The sequence below is a fragment of the Rhinolophus sinicus genome, linkage group LG05 (assembly GCF_036562045.2).
Source record: "Rhinolophus sinicus isolate RSC01 linkage group LG05, ASM3656204v1, whole genome shotgun sequence".
Taxonomy (NCBI): Eukaryota; Metazoa; Chordata; class Mammalia; order Chiroptera; family Rhinolophidae; genus Rhinolophus; species Rhinolophus sinicus.
This window is the reverse complement of record NC_133755.1, coordinates 154,839,373-154,847,166: the sequence shown is the minus strand read 5'-3', so window position 1 is coordinate 154,847,166 and position 7,794 is coordinate 154,839,373.

The window sequence follows — 7,794 nt, the reverse complement described above, 5'->3', positions numbered from 1 at the left end:
GGCTGAGCAGGCACTTCCGGTACCTGGGCTCTGAGTAAGCACTTCCGGAGCCTGCGGTCCATACGGGAACTTCTGGAACTTCCGGCTGCTGGTGTGGAGAATGCAGCCAAGCCAGGCGGCTGGGTGTGTGTGTGTGGTGGCACCCTTTTGTTCCTCCTGCCTTTGTTTGGAGGCCAACGCTCCAGGCGACGTAGCTGTGAACACACTGCTGCGGTGATCCTGCAGGTAGGCCTGAGCCCTGACTAGAGCCATTGCTTACCATCCCCTCCGACCTCTGGAGAGTTCCCCGTAGTTCTGGAGGGCCCCCTTGGCTTCTCTGTTTGGTCTCTTTCTCTTGTTTGCTGTCAGAAGTTGTTTATTTAGTGCTGGTTCTTTCCCAAGAGTAATTGCTACCTGTGTATGTGTGTTTTTGTGTTTGCTCGTGGGAGGGGCTGAGTTCAGCATTCTCCTACACCGCCGCCATCTTGGACCTATCTAGTGCAGTTTTTAAAAGCCACTTTTGAGGTTGAGTTTCTCGGTATCTTCTGGAACTAATAATTCCAACAACAAAATTTCATTATGATTAGGAAACCTGTGTTAGGATCGGACAGATTCTGGAATTCTGGTTGGTTTCTTAGAAAATATCTGAATGTCCAAGAATGGTGAATTACAACCAACAGCAGTTGAGGGTATAGAGTAAAAGATGGGATGGGGTTGCCCACCTGTGCAGTTGGCTGGTTTGGCTTCTACTGACTCCCAGAGATTGTCTTTAGGGCATGGCTTTGGTTTCTACTAACTCCCAGAGATTGTCCTGGGTGTAACTGTTGCAGACCAGATTGCACACTAGTCTGATAATTATCTACGTGTCATATTGGCTTTTAATTAAAGCCCATTATCTTTTTAGTTTCCTCTTGTTTGAGAGTGCATAGTGGTCCCCAGATCTTTCCTTTATAATTTTATTTTTGTTGGTGTGTGTATTTATGATTGTGGTAAAAGGTCTTTGAACTATTGCTTGAATACAATTATTTTACAATTTTTTTGTATATTAAAATGGAATTTTAGATATCTCAGTAAAACAATACTCTCTTGCAGAATTTGACAAATCATATAACCAAAAATATTATTGTTATGGAGAATTTGAATAACTATACTATAACAAACATAATCAGTATAAAAGTATTTATAGACTTTTATACCCTGCAAACAAAAAAACACATTATTCTCTTATACCCATGAAATATTCACAAAAGTCAATTATATATTAACCCAGAAAGAAAACTTTAGTGCATTCCTTAAGGTAGAGACTTTAAAAGGTCATTCTCTGATAAAATATAATAAAATTATAAATCAATTAGAAAAATATAAACACAGATATTAAAAATATCTTTATAACTGACTTTGGGGAGAAAAAAATAGAAAACAAAGAAACAGTTTATTTAAAGTCAACTAAAAGAATAAAATTTCTTAGAAAAATCAATGTCAGAGTGAAAATTCAAATACTTTCAGGGGCCACACAGAGAGGTAAAGAAATGAAACATTTTGTTATGTGACAGTAGAGAGTGGTGGGGCCTACGGAGAACTGGGGAATGGGTGCCAGGCTCAGGGAATTAAAAACTTAAAAGAAAAATAAAATAAGAAATAACAATAACAACAAAAAAGAGAATAGAAAATTAAATGAGAACTAAACAAAATATATTTATGGTTAGTCAGTTTACAACACCTGTTAAATACAAATGGAGAATAAAAACAAGCCAAAAGTAAAGAAGGTGATATACTTAATAAATATTGTTGAAGTAGTTTGGAAGAAAATAAATCTAGATCCCTTTCTCACACCGTATTTAAAGGAATATCCCTATTAATTAAAACATAAATATAGAATAAATCTATAGAAGTATTGAAAAAAAAATACAGGAGTATATTTACCATCCCAGATTGAGCACAGCTTTCCTAAGTAACAGAAGAAACCCACTGAAACAAAACAACATAAAAGGGAAACAGATTATATAGATTTTTCTATATAAAATTTTATAATTTCTATGTGGTAAAAGTCCATTTTGAAAATAAAATTCAGATAGACTGAGAAAAAGCACTTATTTAAAAAAAAGAAGAAAATTTCTCCTAGAAATTAATGAAAAAGATAGCAAAATATAAACCTAGGTAAAGAGTATAAAGAAGACAATTCGCAAAAAAAGAATTTGTGAGTGGACAAAAAATATATTAGAAGATGCTAGCCAAATAGAAGTTGGGGAAATGTAAATTTTTAAAAATGCCTTATTGTTTATTATTCATCAGTTTAGCAAAAATTAAGATTGATAACATCTAGTACTGGCAAGGGTGTTGGGAAAATTAGTATTCCCATATGCTTTTAGTGAGATTGTCAATTTGAACATAGCATTTTTGCAAAGTAACTCTTGCATAACTTATTAAAATTGAAATGTACATAACTTTGAACCCACTTCTAGAAATATTTATGATAGAAATAATAGGATTATGTAATATATTATATAGCAATGTTTATTGAGTAATTGCTTGCCATAGCAAAAAATGGAAACAAACTAAATATTTACCAATAGGTCACAGATAATTTATGACATATCCATACTCTGAAATGCTCTGCTGCTAAATTGATATCTAATTTGTATTTAATTGGTCTCTGGGCAGTTAATGTCCCATCTACCATGGCATATATGATGTGGGACTTAATACTATACCGAGACTTCAAATCCCAACAATCTTTGTCACCCAAGTGGCTGCACAATCTCTCCTGCATTTTAAACTTTGATTTCTTCCACAGGATTGAGGCATGTGGGAATCTGTTAGTTTTCTCATGTAAAGGAGGTTTGAGGCAGGGCATGAAGGAAAAGGTAGTTTCTGAGACTTCTTGACTTGTGTCAAGACTGGATGAAGAGAGTCTGCAAAAGGTGCAGAGTGGCTTAGATGAAAGCGAAGGCAGAAAGGGCATTTCTTAAAGCCCACCTCAAAACAGAGAAGGACATCACGGAGCACAGGGAATACAGAGAGCTGGGTGAGGGCCTGAACAGCAGCGTGGGCACTGGGTGGAGAAGCTAAGCAGCAGGTCAGAGAGATGGGGTCTGCTGGAATATGAAGGTCTAGTATTGGGGTTACCAGTCTCTCCTAATGCCCTAATAGGAAGCATCTCACTGGTGCTGCAGATAGGGAGTCATGCCGACCGGGCGATACACCGTACGTGCACCATGCTACTGCTGTGCATGCCAACAGTTTAGAACCTACACACACATTGAGTTAGGGTACAAGTGACTCACATCCTGCCAGCTTGAAATATGGGGCCTCAGAGTCAAAAATGAAGTCGATTTATGAAAAATGGAGGAAGTGATATTTCTTACATACCTATACTTGAGATTTATAACTGCCACAGTTATTACTGCCTTCTCTCTAGGTGGCAGAGAGCACTCAAGAGAATTTCCTTCCTGATATTGTGAGAAAAGTATTCCCTCTTCTCTTGACAGTTAAAGTTTCAGCACTAGATGCGGGATTTGGCCAGTGTCTTTTGTCTCTCTGGTTCCTGGAAAAGAATTAAGAGTTCTTAACCTGCTTCGAAGAAAATCTTTCTTTAATAGAAAAATTCAAAGGGAAAAAAATGCATTTGGCTCTGAGGTTAGCAGTGATTTTGCAATGTGAAACTGCAGATAACAAATGAGATCTCAATTCCAGTTTTTGTTTTAACAGTTTTTAAAGTGATTTTTAAATGGTAGAGGAATCCTAATCATGTTTTCACTTCAAGGAAAATTCATTTCCTCAGCCTTGCAGTCAGGTGATCAAAGAGCATGTCCGATGTAGGGAACTTCATGCTGTCTGAGGCACCCAAGGTTAATTGAGAACATAAACAACGCTAAGCCAGGTCTCTCTTGCTCTGCCCTTGTGTATTACTTTTTTTGAACCTAAGAGAGGGAGTCTGACATGTAATTCTACTGAATTCCATACAGTTGGTTTAAATATATTCACTCAACACACTTTTATTAAGCACTATTCCTGGTACTAGCAATAAAGCAAGTATTTTGATAGTCAGTTAATTTTATTTTATGAAAGTTTTATAGCAGAATTTATATTGGTCTATAACAAATACCAGTGTAAAATGGGTATCATAATGATAAGTACTTGGGAGTGTTGTTCTGGGAATAAATGAAATTTATCTGAACCACCACAGTGTCTGGAATATAGTAATGCTAAATAAGTATTAGTTACTATTGTGTTATTTGTGTTTTACCAGCCTATTTTTTTCTGATTATAGAAGATATTCTTACAGAGAAATACAAAAATTTCTAAAGAAGATAATAAAACCCTATAATCAAAAGAAATCTGATTCTGTTTTTTTGTATTTATAAATGTATTGCATGGGATTATCATATATGTAGTTTTATCTTATTCTCTTTAATTTATAACAAGCATATCCTCATTTATTAAAATTTATTGAAAGAATCTTTAATATTTGCATGATATTCGTACAGTGATCTATTTAGCTATTCCATTGATAGATTTTTGAGGGTTTTTTCATTATTTTTTTAAAGTGACAACATTTTTTTGTATTGCCTGGGTCTCTGCTTATTTCCTTAGGAAAAAATACTGTGAGTAGAATTACTGTGCCAAAGATGATCATTTTAAGTCTGATATATAGTATTAATTTTTGGAAAGGTTGAACCACCGCCAATTTTTGCAGCCAAATTTCATGAGAGATTTATGCTCTCAATGGTACTTTATCTAACCCTATCTTTCCCAGAATGGAGAATTGATGATGTTTTATACTTGATCTTAGCCAACAGGCTGAGAAGCAATCATGATATTTTTATACTTTCTTTTTTTTCAAGTGTGAAAAGTCATGATTATTCATTTTAATTTGCATTCCTTTGGTTTGTAGAGAGTTTGAATCATTTTCTTAGTCATTCCTACGTATTATATAAATTACTTATTTGTGTCTTTGGCTGATTTTGTATTGGGATCTTAATGTTTACCTTAGAATTCTTTGCAAATTAAGGATAGCAGCCTATGCCATATTGTACCACGTATCTCCCTCCTTCACCAGTACACACTTTTTCTGCCTTTTAGTTTTGTGATCGTTTTTGACATCAAGGTTTTTAACTTTTAAGTAGGTAAATCTATTGACTTTCTCTTTGTGAATATTTTAAACGTTCTATGAATTACAAAAGCAGATAGTCACTTAAATTTTCTTCATTTTGTCGTTTTCATTTTTAAATCTTAACTCTTTTAAGTCATGTGGAATTTATTGAGGGGTATGGTATGAGTAAGGACCTAATTTGATATTTTCTTCCTAATAGCCATTTTCCCCAATATCATTTATTGACTAATGCAAATGTTCTGAAATGACTTAGAATGTTTCCTTTATTTTATATTATATTTTTCTATATCTTAGAACATGTTTCTGTATTATTTATTTTATTCTTTTGATTTGAGATGTTTTTATATCTTGATTCTGTCAGAGAGCCTCTAAGCTGGCTCTCCCAGGACTGAGTCACAACATGCCTCTGATATCATCCAAGGAAAACATCCAATAAGGCAAAACCACATGGCATTAATGTCAGAAACCTCCCTTCAGTTTGACAGGAAATCATTTACCAATAGTTTTTGGACAAAGTCCTTTAATTAGCTAAAAATTCCTTTACCTTATGTGCTTCTCTGACTATAACAGCCCTTATTAAATATCCATTGCTGCACAAGTATTTATTGAGCCAGATACTGTACCAAAATGAAAGCTCTCTAGAAATAATGAGTTTCTCTCAGATGGCAATCTAAAAATTCTTACACAACTGTTAAATATTTGGGATAATTTATGTATAATATTATGACTTCCCTATTAAAAAGCTTATTTTTGGATCATCAATGAATATTAATATTTAATATTCATTAGATAGTTTATAAATATACACGAAATATAGAGAAGTGTGAAAAAACATAATCTCAGTACATAGAGGGAGGGAAATCTGGTGATATTTGGTATATTTTCAGGCTTTTATACGTATATTATCTACACTTAAATAATGTTCATTTGTTCATTTTTCTGATTATGACAGTAACACATGTTCTTTGTAGAAAAGGTTTTCCAATTTTTCAGAATTTTAAATGTGCAGTGGATATCTTTGAACATAAAAGGGTTTTGTTAGTTTGTTTTTCAATTCATATTATTTCCTTAGGATAGTTTCCTAGAAATGGATTGCTGGTGTTATCCCAAATAAAACACATTTATTGGAAAATTTTTTCCATAAAAATTATATCCTTTCCTTTCTATAATTTGTAAAATATCATTCTGTATTTGTTGTAATGTACATTTCTTGGTAAATGGGGACATTTACCCATTTCCAGGCTTCTCTTCTGTGTTCTCAAAAGAGTTTATAATGCTTAAGGAATCACAGTAGGAAGTTGTTTTATCAGGATCTAAAGATTGAAATTGTTTAGACCAGTGCTTCTGAAAATATAATCACTTGGGAATCTTGTTAAAATGCAGCTGTTAATTCAAGAGGTCCAAGGTGGGCCTGAGAATCTGTGTTTCCAAAATTTCCAGGGGATATGCTTGTGTGGTTTGTCTCCAGGTCACAGCAAAATATTCAGATGCCTTGCTGCCTTTTACAATTTGAAAATTCTTCTTCTTGATGGAGAAGACCTAACCCAAAACAAAAAAAAGGGTCAAGAATGCTGGTTATAAAAATTATGCCACCTGATCCACATTGCAACCCTCTCCTTTCTATGTTGTTAATACTTTTATCCTTAGTATTATAGCAGAACTCAGCTCATTTTAGGGTGGAATCTCATTCACTTGACCTTTGTCCCCTTTTGTTCTCATCCTTGTCTTTGTCTCTTCTTTTGCCGTTATTGAGTGTGTCCACCACTGTGAGTAGTCACAGTGGTTTTTAAATGCCCTCATGTACCCTTTCTCATTGTGATAGTTACATCATCAGGATTTATCTTTGTAGAACCCCCAAAACCTCTTGAGCTATCTTCTCTCTTTCATTCCATTCATGCTCTCTCACCTTCCAGTTCCCTCTGAGCTGTTGGAAATCCACTTGGACAAGTTCTGGCACAACATATGATTTCATACCCAGATTATCTCTTCTTTGACTGGTGTGACCCCTAAAATGATGTAGTCACCTACTTCCAAGATTTCTACCACTTGCACTTCGTGAAATAGTTATTTGCTACTGAGATTGGTCAAAATTGAGAAGAAATATTATGAATATATACTCATATATGAAGGAGTTTGCTTTTCAAAACATAAAGCCCTTATGTATTACATTATGTCCTGCTGGAGAGAGAGTCATTGCCCTTGTTCCTTCCTTAGTCTTGAAATTCTCAGCAAAGCAAGTAAAAATTTATCAGTCTGCTTTTAACCGAATTTTTTTAAACCACATCTGTGGTTTGTGTTGGGAAGGCATATTCATACATCTCTGCTATGATATCACTTCTATTTCTCCTTTTTCTCTCTCTTCTAAATATTCTTTTTATCTTTATTTTAACTACTGTATATTTTACGTATCATATGAACTTGACATGTTTTAATACCTGTATTATATTCTGTCATGTGGATGTTCCATAATTACCATCAACATTTGCCTATTTCAGGAAACCTGGCTTGCTTCAGATTTTTAAAAATAAACATTGATGATTAATGTTATCATTCATATAGTTTTTCTATATCTTAGACCTTGTTTCCTTAACATAGATTTCTAGGTGTAGTTCTTGATTGCTACGCTCTTTTAAAGATTGAGATTAAAAAAAACACTTTGACTCAGAAAAGTTCCTAATTTTAGGTACATAGTCTGTAGGATA